The sequence below is a fragment of the Epinephelus moara genome, chromosome 19 (genome assembly GCF_006386435.1).
Source record: "Epinephelus moara isolate mb chromosome 19, YSFRI_EMoa_1.0, whole genome shotgun sequence".
In the NCBI taxonomy this organism is placed as follows: Eukaryota; Metazoa; Chordata; class Actinopteri; order Perciformes; family Serranidae; genus Epinephelus; species Epinephelus moara.
In genome coordinates this window covers 27,667,107-27,687,863 of record NC_065524.1, presented here as the reverse complement: position 1 = coordinate 27,687,863, position 20,757 = coordinate 27,667,107, and the positions used below count along the sequence as shown (strand labels likewise).

Below are 20,757 nucleotides of genomic sequence, written 5' to 3'. Positions count from 1 at the left end.
GTGTCCAATCCCTTTATGACCACAGTGTACCATCTTCTGATGGCTACTTCCAGCAGGATAACGCACCATGTCACAAAGCTCAAATCATCTCAAACTGGTTTCTTGAACATGACGATGAGTTCACTGTACTCCAATGGCCTCCACAGTCACCAGATCTCAATCTGACAGAGCACCTTTGGGATGTGGTGGAACGGGAGATTCACATCATGATGTGCAGCCAAATCTGCAGCAACTGTGTGATGTTATCATGTCAATATGGACCAAAATCTCTGATGAATGTTTCCAGCACCTTGTTGAATCTATGACACCAAGAATTAAGACAGTTCTGAAGGCAAAAGGAGGTTCAACCCAGTACTAGTAAGGTGTACCTAATAAAGTGGCCATTGAGTGTATATGCTACTCAACTCTTGTTGAAGCAAAATGTAATTCAAAAAGGTCAAGACTAAAGTCAGAGGACCAAATTGATTGATTTTAGAATTAAAATCAATCAATTTTGCTTTGCATTAACAGTGCAAAACCAAAGTGAGATCCACAAATTTCATATCATTGACTCAGTAGAAGGAAATAGAAAATACAAAAACTTTTATGCATTGTAGAAAGCAGTGCAGAGATTTAACAGATTTTGCATCTGATGATGTGAATATGTTAAAAAGAAAAGACTGTTTTTCAAAAGTTACACTTTATTCTTATAGTCTAAGTAAGTCAAAAATATAAGTAAATATGAACAACTCTCTCCCAAATCCAAAAACCAGGGTGCATAAACTCAAATTTGTGATGTCAAAGGCTACAAAGTCTGGAACTGCTCCATAGACAATTAATTGGGAAAGATGTTGTAGATGACACTGAGAGCACCCAGGGGGGTGTTCTGCGTATATGGGTACATTTTCTGTTCCAGAACTGGCAACACTTCAGTAGATTAAAGCTCATTTGGCTATAAAAAAGAAAGCAAACATTCTGTGGGTCCACAAAATCAGGCTTACATTCATTGTCTTTGGGCCAGCTCCAGACTTTATACATGACAACGTCACATCCTTCTCTGGTGTCTGGCTTTGAGAGAGAGAGAGAGAGAGAGAGAGAGAGAGAGAGAGAGAGCAGCTCATGTTCACAAATATTGATTGAACTTTCCTCAGCTGTAGAAATAACATATTGGAATTCTTGATTTAATTGGTTGCCCCTTTAAATGCCCATTTAGAGGTGATAGACATTAGTATTTCTCAATTTAGCCTACACTTCACATTTTCTTCACAACTTCTTGCTTCTATATTCTATAAATATTCGAGCCCTATGTTTAATTTTCAGTTTATTTTCCATTTCAGTGTCCTCCCCCAGGACACTAAGAAGGTATTTTCTCTTGGTGGAGAACCTTTTCACAATTCCTTTAATGTCAGTTGCCATGAAAGAAAGACTTAACTTAAGCTCTGAGTCATGATATTTCACTATAAGTATACTTATCCATCTTATAAGTGCACTTATCCATCTCACTTGGTGAAGATGAGTTAGTGCTAGAATATAGATGGAAGGAACTAAAAAAAAAAGGTATGATGATGTACTGAAATGGTTTACAAAAGGGATATAAAAGCAATGTCCAGATTTAGTCTTTTATTGCATTTGAAGCTCGCTTGCATTTAAAGATCACCGGATGATAAAAGAGAATCCCTCTGGGACACGCGACAGCACCAAGCTGTATGTCCTGCAGTCCTGCCTATAACCAAATTTATTGTCATCAAAACACAACATATATTTCTATGTCTTAAAAGATTTTACTCTCGATAGACTTACATTTACATTTGCATATCCCCAATCTTTTGAACTGACTCATTTAATCTTTTCTATCTATTGTGAGCAAGCTCATTAGAAAAAAAAGCTTCAACTAATAGTGTCAAAAACCCCACTTGTTTTCCAATTAGCCTCTGGTAAATGCTTCACTATTAATCTAAAAGTGAAGCACTTATAGACAAATAAATCATTGCACAGGTTGTGAATGCACCCAGGCTTTCAAGTTTCATTAATGACATACTGCTTTGATCTTTTCCTGTACTCTGATGAATTCTGTCTTAGTATCCACACACACACAAATACACACAAACTGCTGCAGACGTCTTTTGTTTCTTTTTTAATCTCACCAAGTATACTCTTTATCATTCTTTATACAATTAACATGAGGCATCTTGGGGACTGAGAAAGAGGCACAGCTTCCCATTCAGCACGGCTCCCAAATCCTCCTGTGAATATGTTAATATATTAGAAGTGGTGGAGATTTGTTAATTCATCAAAGCTTCATTAATACCTTGGTAACTGTTGTCAGAGCGCACCCGCTCCCCACCAGAGATACTAGGGAAGAAAATGTAAATATGCTAATATCTGAATGGAGAATGATGATGATGCCTCGGAGGGTTAAGTACTCATGAAGTGTTTCAGCACAAGTGAAGAAAAGTAAAGTTGCCATGGTGACTAAAAGTCGACAGAATGCCGGATCAAATATTCATCAGAGGCGACAAATCTGTTGGGTTTTTCATGATGGCAATGTAAATGTTAAGAAATGTGGTTAATTAGTGGGATTAATGGTATAAATGATCTCAACAATTTTCGCAAGGCGTGAAAAATACATTAAGGCAGTGCTAAGTATTGTTAGTGAAACTGTGTGAGGCTGATCAGCTGTAGCAGAGTCGAGTGCTGTTTACCGCAGAGACCTGCTCCGTTTCCTGCACTTCTCTGATTTTTTCTTCCACGTTTTTGGTGTTCTTTCAGCATCTTTTTTTTCTCTTCCCCTCGTCTGCTCTTGTACTGTGCTACTTATTCATTTTCTGTATCTACTTACATACATGGTTTATTGAACAGACCTACAAAAAGACTCAACATGACCGCAAAGAGAAACAACACCAAAGAGACAAACAATTATGAGGGGAAGCACAACAGCCACAAAGACGTGCAGAATGATTTCAAAGGGATGCATGTAACTACAAAGAAACACAATACAGCCAAAAAGAAAAGCAAAATGACTACAAAGAGACAAAATTACTTAAGACGGGTGCAAAATGACTACAAAGAGACACCAAACAATGACCACAAGAAGGCGCAAATTACCACAAAATAATACATGCAAGATGACTTCAGGGTGAAGTAAAACAACTCCCAAAAAGAGACTAGAGACAAAACAACAGCAGGGAGATTCAAAAAAACTACAAATTGACACAAAATGACCACAAAGAGATGCAAGATGACTACAGAGATGCAAAATAACCCAAAAGAGACTCAGAGAAGGAAAATGACAACAAAGAGTTGCAAAATGGCTTCAGAGGGAGACGAAACTATAACAGGAAGACTCAAAACTATTACAAATAGATGCCAAACGACCACAAATAGATGCAAAATAATAACAAAGAGATATAAAATGACTATATAGAGACAAAAAATGACCAAATTAGATACTAAAACAAAACAAATAGAAACTAAATGACCAAAAAAGTTCCAAAATGACCACAAGGACCCCAAAAAATGACTACAACAAGATGCAACACAACCACAAAATGACTACAGAGAGATGCAAAGCAACAACTGGGAGATACCAAACAACTACAGATAGATGCAAAGTGACCACAAAGAGACACAAAATGACCACAAAATGATAAGAGATGCAAAATCTCCAAAAAGTGACACAAAACAACTAGGAAGAGAAGCAAAATGACAAGAAAGAGTTCCAAATGTCTACAGAGAGAGACAAAACTATAACAGGGAGATGCAAAACAACTACAAAAAGATGCAAAATGACCAAATACTACTTAAAAGAGCAACACAACCTCAAAGAGATGACAAATGACTACAGGGAGACACAAAACAACCACAAATAGACACTGAGTGACCACAAAAGATGAAAAATGACCACTGAGAGATGAAAAATAACTACAAAGAGGTGCAACACAACAAAAAGAGAGACACAACTGTTACATGTTGATGCAAAATATCTGCGAAGTGATGTAAAATTACTATTTAGAGAAACAGAATTCAAACAACAGACAAACAAAAAGACTGCAACATAACTACAAAGAGACACAAAATGAAAGCCCAATGGCTACAAAGAGACACAATACAACTGCAAAACAATGTAGACACAAAAAGACTACAAGGAGACACTAAGCAACTACAAATGATATGGCTCTATCAGGCTCTATCAGTCTGAGCCCATTTTCTTATAATCTGTCCATGTCTACTTTTTCCTCTACAAAGTCAAGCAGGGGTGAAGCAAAAATGTCCCAAAATGCATTTGGCAGATGAAAGAGCGGCACCATTGTCAGGCCAACAGTTCATCAAAAGACTAATGTAGCTGGACTACTCACACATTCATATACTGTATTCTTTAATTTCAAGTTGAACTGATGAACAGTAAAGGACATACAGTGAGTGCGTTCGCTAAAGTCATCCACAGTCACATATTCTGTTCTGTTGTATTCTACTCTGATGACGCTCTACTTCCTGAGCAACTGTCACAAGTCAGTTGTCACTTCTCCAGTCTACTCTCAGGCCACAGTCATTTCTTATACTTTGAACAAGATGTATATGTCATTGACAGTGTCTGCGGCTCTGCGGTGAGATTCTGGGCTCTTGTTTTCTCCCATGCAGACAGTTGCCATCTCGTCTCTCGTTCACTTTGGCCATGAGAGGATGTAGCGTCTTATGTCAGCTTCAGCAGCGCCTCGTTCCTGACACCCGACTACTCTCTGCTCCCTTCATGATAGGGGAACTTCACATGAGTCACGCGAGCTTTTTAGAGGGCCATAAAGTGGAATTTTAAGCTTTCAAATGTCCCATTTCTGCGTCCTTGGGTTGTGTTAGTGAGCATTCGCTAAATCACTTACATAAAATGATGCACATTTAGGTACAAAAACTTGACACGTTTTATGAGTTACCAAAGTCACTCTCCAATTAATTGTCAACGGTGCAGCTTCGAGCTATATATCTTGAAGACACCCAAATTAGATTTTTGGCTCTGTGGGTTCTGGCTTTGGGAGATAGTCATTCATTTTCACCAACATTGATTAAAATGCTTTAAGCAATTGAAATACCTGTACTGAATGTCAATTACGGAGATGAATAGTAGGCCTTAAGATTAAGACGAATACATGTTAACATCAGATTGAACATTTTGAGTGTATACGGAAGTGAACAAGTGGATTCAGTCTCAGGGACCAGCTTTTGTAACGTAACACAAGCAACACGTTTCCTCATTCACATATTCTGTTGCATCGCTTCACTTTGTGCTTGCGGGACAGTTGCCTCCTGAAGGTGTTGGATGTGAGTGGAAACAGAACGGGCGATGTCAGCTGGCATGCCAGCTCTGCAGGCCAGTTGATGGATGGAGCAGAGCGACTGGGTGAGGTCTGCCTCCTGTGCGGCGGCTACACCGAGCTACAAGAATGACAAGCGCTGCTGCCTGCTGCCAGGGAACGTGAGCAGGAGAGAGAGATGCTGCACACGGTGGCAGGGGGATAAAGGGAGGGAGACAGAGAAAGAGAGAGGGAGAGAGCGCAAATAAGAGGGATACAAAGGCTGGGGGAGAATAAAGGACAGGAGGAGATGTATGTAGGGAGGAAAGGTCAAAGATGAGAAAGAGCTGGGGAGCTCTCCCAACATAAAGCACTTCTGTATGAAACCGTAATGGGTGAAATCTAATGGAAGAGATGGCAGTGAAGAGAGACTAAAGAGATGAGTGGTGAGAGACCGGAGCTGAGTATGGTATCTGACAGACGGTACCTATTTAGGAAGGATGGGTTTTAAAACCAGCGGAAAAAGATGGCTTTTGTGTTAAGAGATAATTAAGGAATGGATTGAGACAGCTGTAAGCGTTTTAATCTGTACCCTGTGAATGTGTGAATTCAGCCCAGGTTGCACGTCTGATGTGAAAATGATGAAAACTTGTTCACAAGTTCATCATACCTCTCTCCCACTGTGACAGTTTGAATGAGCTCAGCTGGAAGGTGCAGTTTGTTTTCCAAAAAAAAATAAAATAAATCCGCAAAGACTAGATTGTAAAACTCACCTCGGGAACTCGCTGCAAGATCATCTGATGCAATCTGAAAAAATAGTCACATACTGCTCAGAAAAAGCTCGAAATTATCACAACTTTTTACTTGAAAAGGCACTCAAGTTTTTTTTTCTCCAGAATTTATAATTAACACTCTATCAATGTCATATTCTAACATTATTTTGACCCTGTTTTTCTCAGTTTTTTATTTATTTATTTTTTATCACTGACTGTGACATTTGCCAGCCTGTCTCAGTGCAGAGTGCCCTGCTTATCTTTGAGTTACATCTGTGCCGGAATAAAAAATTTGCCAGAACTGGTGACTCAACGGTGGCACATAGGGGATATACTGTATTATAAATTGCCTGTCTTTGAGAATAAGATTATCATTTCTCAGCTTTGTCACAAAACGTCAGATTGAAAAGCAGCTCTCCTGAAGCTGTCACTATGAAAATGGGACTTTCTGTATGTTTTGCATCCGGAATAACGGCAAAGTTTAAAGCAGGCATCTCAACCCAGTCGCCAGAATTAAAGTTGGCATTGATATTATAGTTAACATGGTTAGGTTTAGGCACAAAAACCACTTGGTAGGGTTGAGAAAACATCATCTTTTGGTTAAAAACACAAACATGGCTGGAAAAACACCCTCTTTCGTTAGTTTTTAACAGTGGTCTGCTGCTGCCTGCTGCTTTACAGCTGCCTTACCTAGATGTCAAGTCATTCACCATCCCCTCCTCCTTCTGATGAACAGACCCAGCTCATATATATATATATAATCTGAACTTTGCCATACGCATGAAAGGTACATACGTGACACCTGTGGTTTGCAGAAATATACAATGTCACCACTTTATTCTGGCGACTTGACTCATGTCGAGTCATGTCAGCACTGAACTGCCAAAGGATTTAACACAGATGACCTTCACCTGTTAGACTGGTAGCGGATTACTGCATTTTCCTTGTGCCTTTTTTTTAAGTTGTAGCTGTGGCTTTTGATTATTCTCTAGAATCTGCCACTTTATGGACCTTGTCTGCCAACTGAAACATCTTGCTCAACATCCAAATATTTATTTTGAAAGGAAGGAGGCAATATAAATGCCACCTCTAAGCAAATACCAGAGCTGTTTGTGTGCTCTTCCAAGGACAGCCACTGTATTCAGCAGAGCTGTAGAATGAGACTCACTTGCTTGCTCTGCCAGAAAATAACTTGGGTTGATGATTAAAATGATTTATTTCAGTAAATAATTCCTCCCATCCTTCTGTTTTGTCCACTGACTTTTTAAATGCCATCCTGTATGACACAAATATAACACCCTAACAGTAAAACAAAACCAAGTGCATTTTCGCAAGTTTTCTATTTAAGGAGGTATTTTTACTGTAATCAGGTTTTTTCAGTTTTATCCTATTTCATACCTCTTATTACCTGCATTTCAGAGGGAACTATTGCACTTTTAAGTCCACAATTAAGGGTACTGTTTGTGGTGGAAATGCTAGGGTCTAAGTATTATGTCTCAAGGGTTAGCCTACTTTTGGTTCCAAAAGTACCATACTGGAAGTGTTTGGTGGAAAAGGGGCAGTTTGGTTTCGGTTGAATGTAAGACTTATACTCCTAATAGAGTAGGTTATTTGTACACAGTAGTATTGCTGTTTTAACCTAAGTGCGGGGCATGAGTACTAGTGCCACTGCTTCGATTTGCCTCTTTTTTTGAAAGAAGATGAAGTACAGAAGAGCTTTCAGAGCATATCTGTACACCAATTTGACTCCATGGCAGACAAGGTTGTGGAGTTGGAAACAGATTCACTTGTCAATACCTGACACCGCGAATCGCTGATTAAAAAAGGACCCTGGTGACACTTGAGTGTGAGGTGTAATAAACACATTTGCCCTTGCTAGGAATTGTGTTTTGATGCCAAGGACTCTTCCGTCTTATTGTCACAAACGCTTGTGGCCGGTGATTTAAAAGCGGCCTGAGCTGACATGCTATTATGGGGTGCTTTAAAAAAGGACAGCGATGATGGCTTTTTTTTTTGCTTGGGGAATTCAGTGTCGTTGACATGACAGCTTGTGGAGCACAAAACACACACAAACACACATATACACACATACAGGCATGCAAGTCTCACACGCACACTTCACCCACGTCTTCCTAACATAAAAGCAGTAGATGCCTCTTGACACTAAGCTTTCACTTTGTAACATTTCTGTGTCCTTCATAATTGTTTTGTCAAAGTCAGAGTTTCACAGGTTTAAAAAACTCTATGGGAAAAGATTGTATTTAGAGAGTCCATTTAAATGTTAAGGTGAAAAGGTGAATACACCATTTTTAAATGTTCCAATACTTGACTGCAGACTTACAAAGTCCAGAAAAGAAAACATTTGCTCAGGCTCTATCTGCCATGTTTTCAATTCAAATGTTACTCCTTATTATCTGCAGCACTTTGAGGTGTTATCAAACTTTGGAAAAGGTCTAAAACCATTTTCACCTGCAGCACCTCTCTGCCGTAAGAGTTCATATCCCCTGTGTCTCGACTGCCTTCATTTCCTGTGCCCAGTATGTGCTTATTTTTTTTCCAACTTTTACCCCATTTTTCTTTGATTTACGAATGAAGCACAACTTTAATAATGATAAATAAATAGTAGAAATTAAAAGCGTAAATAGAAAAAGTTTCAGACATGTATCAGGAGGTTAGAGCTAGTTAAAGACTAGAGTGAACATAGCTTTCTTTTAAAAATATTTAGCGAGCTAGCTTCCCTAATATCTACAGGTACTGTGTTCCATAGTTTTGGGGCATAATTGACAAAGGCTGCATCCCACGAGCTTCTTCCAGCTGTTGCTGGGAACCTCCAAGAAACCAGCAGCAGATGATCCCAGTGTTCTTAGAGGCAAATAGTTAACAAGGGAGTTAGCAATGTATCTTGGTCCCAGTCCATTTAGGGCTTTGTATACAAGGAGGAGGAGCTTAAAATCAGTTCTAAATGTAACAAGAAGTCACTGGAGAGAAGCTCAGACTGGCCTGATGTGCTCTCTCCTCTTGGTTCTGGTTAATAGCTGAGCTGCAGAGTTCTGAATCAGCTGAAGTCTCTCGGTGGTGTTTTTCTGGAGGCCAGTAAAAAGAGTTGGCTTGAAATAAAGGCATGAATCAATTTCTCTGCATCTTAAAGGTTCTGTATGTAAATTTCAGAAAATCCTTGTTTTTGGTGACACCTCCCTCTGAGGCCGTTAGGTGAACCTCAGTCAGCATCCTCCATAGCCGAGAGCAAGAACCTGCATCGGCACCCTATACCATCTGCCTGATGGTAACAGCTCACTAAATAAGGGATGTAATTTGCAAACCAGCCTCGATAGTCAAGATGAATTAGCTGACGTTATCCACTCAGTACAGTATTTTGCTACATTTGCTAGCCAGTAGTTTATCTGTTACAAAGCAAGCTAACGCTAGCTAATATTAGCCAATTAAAACCACAAAATAAAGATTTTTGTCAGCACTGGAGGGCACCAAAATTCTGCCAGGGACACTGAATTTGATGAATTTACTGTTCATCAGTCTACAAATGAGACAAGAATTATGTAAATGTGGGTCCTTTACTGTAGTCCTTTACATAGAAGTCAGTCCACAGGCTGTTATAGGTAACCAAGAAAGTTGGGTAAGGTCTCAGGTTTTAAGTTACGTTACAATACATTCATCCATTGACAATAAGAAAAGATAAATTTAAATAAATAGTTACATACAGTACTTTTAAGATATGGTGTCAAAAACAATCCAGATCATCAGGTTCTTGTAGCTGTGCTAATATTCCTGCATGCAGCACAGTTGTGTCTTGGCACCTGGACTTTCCCTCTCAGACGGAATAAAGCTGGCCATGACCTGGAAGTGTTTATCCCAGCATGACTCATTAACCTGACACAGAGAGCATGGTGTTGGTGCAGGGGAGCGTAGTGCTGGCACAAAAAAAACATCCTTTGCATTCATGCATACACAGAACACACACAGAACGATGCCCAAACACGTGCACGCTTTCACTGCGTCACCCCTCGTTCCTTCCCCAGATCCATCACTGCCAGTTCTGTCTACACCCCCTCCCTTAGTGCTAATGAGTCAGGCCAGGTATAATTACAAAGCTCCAAAAGTACTCCTCAGCCCGAGTTTTTTTTAAAAACGCCATAGAAAACAGACCCGCAGCCACCCAGAAGATTCAGTCAGACTGGCCCAGAATACAAATGAAGGCCACTGTGTGTTAATGGTTGAGTGGCATCATTTGGAATGGGAGGCTGGGAGAGTTTATGGAGGTGACAAACAAAGCAACACATTAGGGACGGCCAGTGCTCAGCACAGGTGAGGTTCTGAATAGAGGATGCAGTATGATGGACTATACAGTACCAAGATTATCTTTACTGTATAAACAGACAAGGGTAGAAGTCTGGAAATGTAATCATGTTTACTGATTAGATTCGTCTTTAGACAAAAATCCACTTAAGTTGATGGAAGATGCCCTCATTTAAATTTTAAACATGTTTTAGGTTCCACAGCTTGAACATGATAATTGGAATATAATGGGATTGTTCTAAAATCAACTGCATTTGTGCAGTTATTAAGTTACAATATCATTATACAGTTTTCACGTAATAGCATTTGTATGCATTTGCTGCTGTTTATATTTTGTATATATATGAATGTAATCCTTAGCTTCTGTAAAGCTGCAAAATGCTTTAATTGTCAAAGGGCTAACAATGGGACAGCAGATAAAGATTTAGCCAGATGCTTAAAACGCAATGCAGATACCGACATTTTGTCACACTTCTCGGCCTGTGATATTGACACGGAAGGCATTCTTTGGTGTCTTTATGACATGCACTGGACTTTCAGCTAACTCCAATGTAAACCAATATGGCAATACTTGAGACGCTGAGAGCAACTGATGCAGTATAAAGAGCGATAAAGTCTGCCTAGGGTGCGAGGGAGTCGGAGGTGGATTGGTCAAACACAACAAAACTTTTGCCCAGAAGCTCACAGTTTGTGTCTCATGTGAAACCAAATGTCAATGTAGTTTTAACTCAAGGATACCTAACTTACGTACGATTATCGTGCACTGACATCGCACACTTGCGTCACTTGTGAAGTATTATGTCATTTTATGTTATTGTTACATTACAAACATACTTATTTTAATCTAAAACCTGACATTTTTCTGAACTCCACCAAGTAGTTTTGTTGCTTAAACCCAACCACTATGTTTCACAGCATTAACCATGTTGCTGCTGTGTGTCACATTAGCCTCGTTTCCACTAAACACTTTCAGTATGGTACCTTTTGAACCAAAAGTAACCCTTCAGACATGGCACCTAGACCCTAGGTCCGTTTAGCGTTTCCATTGCAAACAGTACTCTTAAATGTGGGTGGGGAACGTCTGCACCTCATTTATTGTCTGCAGAACAAGGATGCAAGCCAACATTTTCAGAACAAAATGAACAGGCTGCAGTGATAGTCTGCATTTAGACCTTCTCAGGTAAGCTCAGCTAGCCTGGAGCCCACAGGAATGATGCTCTGCAATGCTTTTTTTTTCTCTAAGTGAGTATTAGAATATATGCAGTTCACATAATCCAGTTGAAATTGATATAGATTTTTTTAAACGCTTGGAATATCTACTCATTACTAATAGTGTAAGTCATCTAAGAGAGACAGTAAAAACTAAGGTAAAGGTCAAAGTTGTCACAGTGAAATTTAAGGTGTGCTGATGGATTCACGCCGTCAACACATGCATTGAGTAACAACTCAGCCCTGAGCAATGACCAATCAACAGACTGCAGTGTTCACAGCTCCACTTTCTAGTACTGTGTGCTAAGTACCCCAACAGAGGGGGGACCAAAAATGCAGATTGTACGGAACGTTTCCATTGGTACTATCCGCAGCTTTTCACAGTGGAAGCAGAAAAAATACGTACTGAACCGTACCGTACTGCTCAGTGGACACATGGTTATAGTCGCGCTAAATGGTGCCTGATATGAGATGCCGATGGGCATGACAAAGCATCAGTATTTCATGACCTGGGAATGAGAACAGGTTGGTTCATGTTGCAGTTACACTCCCTTGTGTTTTATGTTGTAGTACTCCAAAATACCCCCACATTCCTGGTCTTGTCTTCATAGTAGTTGAGCATTTTTCTCTATAATGGCCTGAATGTTACCATGAAATGCCCTTATGATAAATAAAGTGTGTCTTTATTCACCCAGCACAACAACAACCCACAGGTTGTCCCAGATCAACTTAAGAACATTAATCTATGTCGGAAACACATGCACATACAATGCACACATACTGAAATCACATTAAAGCATGAAGTTGCCCACCAGTGTGTGGTGTATGCACTGGTAACTGGGATAGAGTCATCAGAGCGCTATAACCTCGGTGATCATCTGCTGAAGGCCAGAGGTGAAGAGGTGTGTGGAGTTTATCTCGTTTAACCGTCCGCTGGCGTCGCTCCCTCCTGGCTTAACGCTCCCACCTCTGGACCCCTGTCCTCTCCCTCTGACCCTCACTGCTGCTCCTCTATTCCATTTTCCTCCCAATAACAGCGTGACAAATTGAGCCTGCCAGAAAACGATCTATCATTGTCCTACATCTCATCCTCCTCTGCCCTCTGTTCCCTCCTCTTCTCTCACTTTGTCTCCCTTTCCCCTTCTGTCCCCGTTACAGGACATTCCCTCTTTCCCTCTTTGTGTTTTTCCCGTCTTAATGGTTTCATGTTTTTCTCTACATGGGCACTTTATCTTTCTGCCCTTGCTTTTTTCCCCTCATAACCTCATCTCCTTTTTGTCTCCTCTTATTACACTGTATACTTTTGTCCATGTCTCCATTTCTCTTCCTCTGTTCATTTCTCCTCACCCTCCCTGCAAACTTGTTTTGCTCTGTAATATTCTCTCTCTATTTGTTCTGTCATCTCTCTGGTTGCGTAACAGACAGATACATTATACTATAGAGTCACACGCTCTTAAGTTGTCCTTATTCCCCATATAGTGCGTACAGCACAAATAATAATAGATCTAAATATTAGTAGCAGATGTGTTGGTTGTGTAAGTGTCATTTTGCAGCCCTTTTGTACTTTAACAAATAATTCCCAATACCACCGCTGGCTTGAAGCAAAACAATTTAGCTGGTGTGACTAAATTCAGCAACTCCACGTTATTTTTCTTCATAATAAAGCAAGTGTTATTACGGAGGAGCGTGAAGAAACTGTAGTGCACACAGAGAAAACATTAATTGCTTTGTGTGACAAAAGCTAAACTCTGACAGGTAAATAATTCATGGCTCCCTCTCTGCCCATGATCAATTAATAGCACCCCCTGGGAGCTGGTGAGAAACTCATAACGCTCTGTGTCCGTGAGTTTCAAATATTCACAACGTGTTTGCCTATGCATTCTCCAACAGCAGAGCACTTTGTAACACAGTAGTTTGCTCACACAAAATCTAAATACAACCACCTCTTCTGGTACATATTTCACAGGAGGGCGGAATAATCAAGAGAAATAGTTGTATATCCAAACTCTGGTATTAAAATTGTAACCGGGGCAGTTGGCAAGCTCTTTACTTGATGGATTGTTATTACTTGCGCAAGTATGAATCATCTGCTGAAGTTAAAGAGCTTTTCATAAATAATTTGCCTTTTCATAAGTAATGCTGGAGAATTAAAACTGCGGTGTGTTTGAGGTGATGGCTTATACCTTCACATTAATCAATGTCAGCGGACTTTTTAGAATGTGGCAAAGGGCCGTCAAAGGATAAATAACGTGAACGTTGTTTTACTGATGACAGTGGTGGTAAAAGTGATTATCGTGCCGATGATGATTAGGAGAGTGATGAAAACGACAGTATCTGTGGCACTGCCCCAGAACTGGCAAACTTCCTAGCCTCTGCGATCACTTCTAACCTTGTCCTTTCTGCTCAGTAAGGAAAGAAAATGTCTAATACAGCCAGGTGTATAGAAGAAAGGCCCTTCTCAGTTTATGTATTTCAGTGGCAGCACCTTAAACAAAGTCTTGTCTTGACAGAGGGTGATAACGTTTGATTGATGTTTGCGATTATGAGTCATGCTTAGCATTATTGAAACAGTAAACCTCTTGGGCAATTTTTATTTCTTCAGGAGGGAAAACGGTTAATCTCGTAAAAGGCACCCGGTGAAGTATCTCATTTATCTGGTGACCTCTAGAGTTGAACATAAGTGTCAGAAGTCCTTTAAATAGCAGAGTTGCTCTTTCAGAGCCTGTTTTGTTTCATAGTTCAGCCAACAGTAGGTTCAGAACACAAAGAGCAGCTGGTGAGAACGTGCTGAGTGCACACTATATGTTTTATTTTATTATTTCTGTGTGTGTGTTGCAGACACATTCGAGACATTTTTAAGTTCTTGCAAAACGCTTGTGTAGTTAATATTCTTGTTAAACTGGGGTAGTCACAAACACAGCTACTTTGTCTGTATATGTTAATAGCTTTATCACTCCGTATATTTGTCTCCCTGCAGCATAATATGAGATGCAATTATACCAAAACCCTACAATATTGTCGGAAAGTTCTGTCTCTGTGAAATTGTTGCTGTGGGCTCAAGATTATTGCCCAGTTCCCAAGTGGCAGACTCAAAATACAGTAAGAGTTATAAGGGTAATTGCAAAGCCAACCACTTGGAAAACAAGTACTGTATTGGTACCCAGCACACAGCGTATCACCGGCCAAAAGCTCTGGAGAAAATGTTCAATTAAAGTACAGCCCCAGTGGAGAGAATATAAATATAAACTCCAGTTCAGGTGTCCTGTTACTCTTTCTTACCTGTTCTACTCTACTCGCTCGCTTTTTCCTGTCCTTATTTCGCTCTTACACAAATATGTATGAGTGAGTCTTCAGCATGTGCACATGCATATTCATATGTGCCTTTGATGTCTCCTTCGCAGGTCTGTGTTAACACCCACATTGAAAGATATAACCATCTACTGTATCTCATTTATGCACAACTACTGTATGTAAAGATATGCAGGTGGCTTATACAGCGAGGCACTGTGATCTCTGTGCAGGTTAGAAAAAGGGAGATTTTCCAAAAATATACCTGCAGCATAAATTATTTAATGTAGGTATTTTTCAGTATCTCTCTCACGTATCAGTCAGTTTATGTTTTCAGGAAATTACCATAACAGCTTGACGTTACTACTTTTTCCCTGATTTGTTTGTCTGCCTCAGGTTTGTTAGTTATGAAGGAATTCACAAGTAAACAAGAAACTATTCCCATTAAGTCTGAACATTCACTGAATAGTCTACAGTAACACATCATTTGATTTTCTTTTAAAGGAGCTGTGTGCGACATTCAGAACATCAATATAGTAGCAAACAGCGTTTTGCAGTGTGAAGGTACAGTGGAGTAATGATGTCCTGAGCACAGAATGAAGTCACGCTCCCTGTGTGTGTTGTAATTCATGCTTCTCTGTTAGCTGTTGTGGTAGCCGGCTTTGTTTGCATGTTCGTGCATGTGAGTCCCTATGTGTGTATCCTAGAGGCTAGCTAATGGCCGCCTCTGTACTGCGCTCATACAGCTGTTAATGCTAACACTCCCAACCCATGATAGTAGAGTGGCATTGTCTCTGAGGCGTAGCACCCACCCTCCAGTGTCGCAGTTGCTAGCACTGCACTGTTAGCACCGTTAGCTGCTAGCCTCCAGCTCAGCCACCTCCATGTTGAGAGCTGTGTGCAGGCAATCCTGGCAGAGACTATGAATCATAGATGTCACATACAGCCGTTGGGGAGGATTTCAGGGTGCAACACAGGGGTTAGTCTCCCTCAGTTTTTAGAACATGTGCACCCCCCTCAATTCAATGAAATTTAAGACATTTACTTTATAAATGCTGCAGAAAGTGCGGAAATTGATGCATAAAAGTCACCAGAATACAGGTAATTCAGTGATTGACAATCGAAGCTTTCTGGCAGAGGACTCCCAATCCCCCAAATTTCATACCCTCCCTCCACGTTGAAACGTTCAAATGAAACTTCCACTCTTGCATACAGCTCATTTCCATTCTAATAGCTTACAAAGGTACATAGATGCCCACATATCCATAATCATTGCTATTATGGATTTAGTCACAATCATTTAATGAGGCTATTATTTGCGCAACAGGTCATCAGCATCTCGGTGCAGAAACCTGCTGTTCTGAGAAGAGTTGTTCCCACAAGCCTGTGGGAGTTTCACACGGCTGTGAGTGCTTCTGCAATTGCATTAGTGGATTTACTTTGCATTGGGAACCCAGAATGAAATCCTTACCTGATTTTGATGTAAAAACCTAAAGAGCACTCCAGAGAGAATCACTGTAAATGCTAATGTGTAAATGAGCACAGGAGACATATTCTGAACTCAGATTTCACGCTCTGCCAAGAATGCTGCTTGATGTTGTTGTGCCAACACTTTCCCATGATCTTGTATTTAATTGAGACATAATTTCAGAGCTGAGATATTTCAACAAGCCGTTAGTCAGATTAAAATATTGGCCATGTCAGAGATGCATTTCATGAATCTGTCAATCTTTTTTTGCTTTGCTTCCATCAACCTGACCTTCTGAAATCCTGACCTTCAGTCTTCTCCAAATGAGCATCCCTATAGCTTCACCTGAAGCACTCACTTCTTTTCTCCATCCCTGTGTTTCACATCACCTGCACCATGCATGCAAGCATACACGTAGGCCAGACACACACACACTGGCATAGCATGATAGGATCTCTGCAGTGCTACATTTGTCTGTGATTTTTACCCCATACAGATAAAGAAGAGTTTTAAGGTTTTGCCAGAAAACAGACATTTGTTGTCTCATTACAGTAACAATCAGGACCCCCCCCCCCACAGAACACAAAATGTAATCATAGTTACAACACAGGGGTGGTGAGAAGTAGTTATTATCAAAAACTATACCGACTGGGTGGCATTTAAGAACTGCGGAATAAAAGTAAAGGTTTTTGTGCCCTTTCTGCTTTCCAGAAGAGCTGCCAGGTACCTGCTGCATTCAGCTGAAAACTCCAATGCATTAGATTATAAAGTTTTTGACAAGTGTGAATTCAACCTTACTTGGCCTTCTTTCTTTCTTTGTTTCCCTTCTACTACATTTTAATCTTTTTTTCCTCTTCTTTCCATTCTCTTGGTGGTGCAGTTATTGAGCTAATTAGTAAACTTGAATCCAACTGATCAGTTTGTTGCTTAGTCCACCGCAGACTGCTTCCCACACACAGTGAGTCATAACAACATGTAAAATCCGGCAGTGGGGGTTCGTGTAGGTTCAGGTCCAGATAAAAAGTCTGTCATATTAAAACATTTCTTCAGTCACCTGTATTTTCTAGTTAACTATATTCACCTAACAGTCTCTTTCAGTGAAACTGTTCACATCATTTTTGTCCCTTTTAATTAAATTAACAACCTACACTGGCTCACCCACCCACCTAATATTAGGACAATATAAACTGTCCTCTGTTGTTCTTAAGCGACGCCGATCCGAGCACTTCAGATAAGGTATGAAAAGAGGATATGGTGGCTTCCTTTGTTGTGTGCATCATGTGTAATTATTTCCAACCAATTAAAGTGGGCATGATTTGAAAGCCTTTGGAGATAGCTGTCATAATGTTTCATTAAAACATCTTTACATCTTTACAAGAGGCACTTGAGACTTTTCTATAACAGCTGATCACTCAAGAGGCATACATAATATTCATTTCATATTGTATGCTAACAGTAACAACAGTACAAATGCACCGAAAATACATGTCAAAAATAAATACACGACAAAGGAAATATTGAATGAATACCTTCCTTTAAGGAACAGAACCCCTCTCCTCCCATCATCTGAGTGTTAAACAGAATGCGATGCAAACACTGAAAGATGCTGCAGATACATATTAATCACAATTTATAGTATGCTCCCTCGGCTTAGAGAGGGCCAGTGAAGCATGCCGCTAAGCCTGATGAGAGACGCCTCAGGGGGGAGGGGTTAGAGTAGCGCTGTGGGGCTTCAGGGTGTGTGGCAGGGGGGATGCATAGATGAAGAGGAGGTAGTCTACTGTCCAGGATGCCCTGTAGAATCTCCTCCAGATCCTCCTTTCAAGCAGGCCTTTTCAGCCCTCTATTCAAAAAGCAGTAATTGCATCATTTTTCAAGCCCCTTGCCTCTGTCTGACTGTGAGGCTGGCCCCATTAATCAAACTAATGGAGAAGTAAGTGATTTCAAAATATAGGCTTTGATCATGCACCCTCTATCCTCTCCCACAACTCCGCCTTCTCCTGAGCTTTGGGAACCCCTCTCCTCCCAGCATGCCATATCCTCATTTTCTCACAGTCCGCCCTGCACACTCCACTCCGTACTGTATGGAAATGGCTGTGTGAAATTGTATATTGTGTCTTTTTAGTCTTCTGTTAATGTATCTAAGAACTTTTGCACATTCTGGCAGCGCTGTGGCTTCAGTAGAGTTGATTTCCAGCACCTAACGTGTATGTATGAGGTTGTTTCGAATGGTCACTTTAAAGTCACTGTGGCCTATTAACAGGTAGTATGTCCCTCCGAAAAAATTACATTTCAGACACATTTATTGATCTTGATGAGACGGATTGAATTAAAGTGCTCCTCAGGTGTATTGAAAAGCTTGTGCTGGCTATAAAGCAGTGAAACCATTACTCAAGGCCACTAACAGCACGTTGGCAAATTAGATTCCATCCAAGCAAGGCGTAAACCACTGCTCAGACAAAAACTCTTTGTATCTTTGATACAACCACAGTGGTCTTGGGGGAATACAAAAAGCATTCAAAATGCTTTATTTGCACCGCATTTGACTAATTTATTGTCTGTACAACTGCAGCCTATTCAGACTTGGCTCTAATTGCCCCAGAGTGTTGTTTACTGGGAATTATTGTCTATAAACCCTCAATAAAAGTACTCATTGCCCCGGACAAGTGTACGCCAGTATGCATGCTCTCCTTGGCCCATTGTTGTAAACACAATTAAGCAAATACCAAAAACATTTCATAAAACAAATAACCTATCTCTTAACAGTATCTCTCGACATTGTTGGAGATGTAGTTGGCAAAGGGCCGCCGCCGCCGCCTCCTCTCCTTTTCTCTTGCAGCCTTCCTGGCTGTCGGTGCTGTTTGGAATTAGCATTATGTCAAAACTTAAACTTTCACACTCCCACTCTTCATAACACGTCTTCTTTCCCGTGGTGTTCTGAGAACGCATGTCTCACCCAGTGCTGGAATAATTAGGATGAGATGCACGTTCATCTTTGGCCCAACTAACCTCCCACAGTTACCTCCCTTGCTCCCTTTTTTCTTTTTTCCTCCTTATTTGCCTGCCCACTTATATTGCTTAGTTGTGTCCAATCAGGAAGAGTTCAGTGCACACAGTCTGTCTTCTTACCCTGACCTGTAATACACAAAGGAAAAAGTCCTTGATTGCTCAAGAAGAGGGAAACAGCATCAATACAAAGCAACTGCACACATTGCAGTGATTTACAAAGAGCTCTGTTTAGTGATATTTTTTAGGAGAAACAACATCATGTTCCTGTGTGTCATTTGTTATGGCCTTTGCTGTCTGTAATGCCATCTTTTCATTTTAGTCTCAGTCTGTGTTCAGAACATCCCTGTTTACTCCCCTCTAGATTAGATGCAGCAGGAGCTCACACTTTTACATTGAAAGAAAGACTGCCACAAGCCAAAGTGTTTAGCTGCACCTTTTATTCAGTGGACATGGTCATTTTCTTTACCTTTATTTACTGAGAGTTAGTTTGGGCATGAATAGACTTTTTCAGGAGCTCCTCGCCTCTCACTCACACACATCTACAGTACAACAGGGAGCTTTTCAGCACACCTGCAGTCTCATATTACCAGCCACTGAGCGCTAATAGTACCCCAAGAATGGTCATTGAGGGAGGATGGAGCGCTAAAATCCAGAAAACATTGGCACATTGGAAGCCACACCTGTTATTTTCCACACACCAGCAGCAGTAAGGTGCATATCGGCACAGGTGGTCACCACCTGTCTTATTTTCATGTTGATGTTCCAGAAAAGCAGCAATTTTATCTAAGTCAAAAACGGGGGGGGGTCGAAACAGGAGAGGGCTAACACAGTCATTATTCTGATCTTTAGGACATTACTACTATTACAGCAAACAAAAGTTCAACTATGCACAAAAAACATCACCATAAATACTGCATGATTACATCTACATTCAAGCATATCCTGTATACATATTTATATCCTACCATATACATTATGTACATTCATGCAAGCATACATACTGCACAGTCTCTATTATTGGATTCATTACAAACAAACCTACATTCAGCTGAGTTGACCCGCATTATATTCAGTGCCTATTAGCGGCTGTGTCTGTCATAGTTATGTTTTGCAGCGGGGAATAATAACATGTTTCTTTAACAGTACCTTTCATGTGTACCTTAACTGTCATCTCTTAGACACAGACCATGAATATGCATACATGTTGTTAGGAGATCTCTAATGATTAGAGCCAAAATAAAAGGTGTGTTCTGTTTTCTCTTTAGCCATGCAAACTGTATTTAAACCTGGTTAAATCTGAAAACTAACCTACATGGGCTCTATGCAATATTCAGTGAGTATGAGTTGTCTGAACAAGGTTCTTAACGTAGAGGTGGCTGAGCCGGTGGCTAGCAGCTTATGGTGCTAACTCGGTTAACAGTGCTCAACAACAGCAGCA

General features: G+C 40.4%; 1 protein-coding gene across 1 annotated transcript in view; it reads left to right on the top strand.

Moving 5' to 3' along the window:
- grid1a (glutamate receptor, ionotropic, delta 1a) overlaps positions 1-20,757 on the top strand; it is a 326,996-nt gene that overhangs the window by 220,516 nt on the left and 85,723 nt on the right. The window lies entirely within an intron of this gene.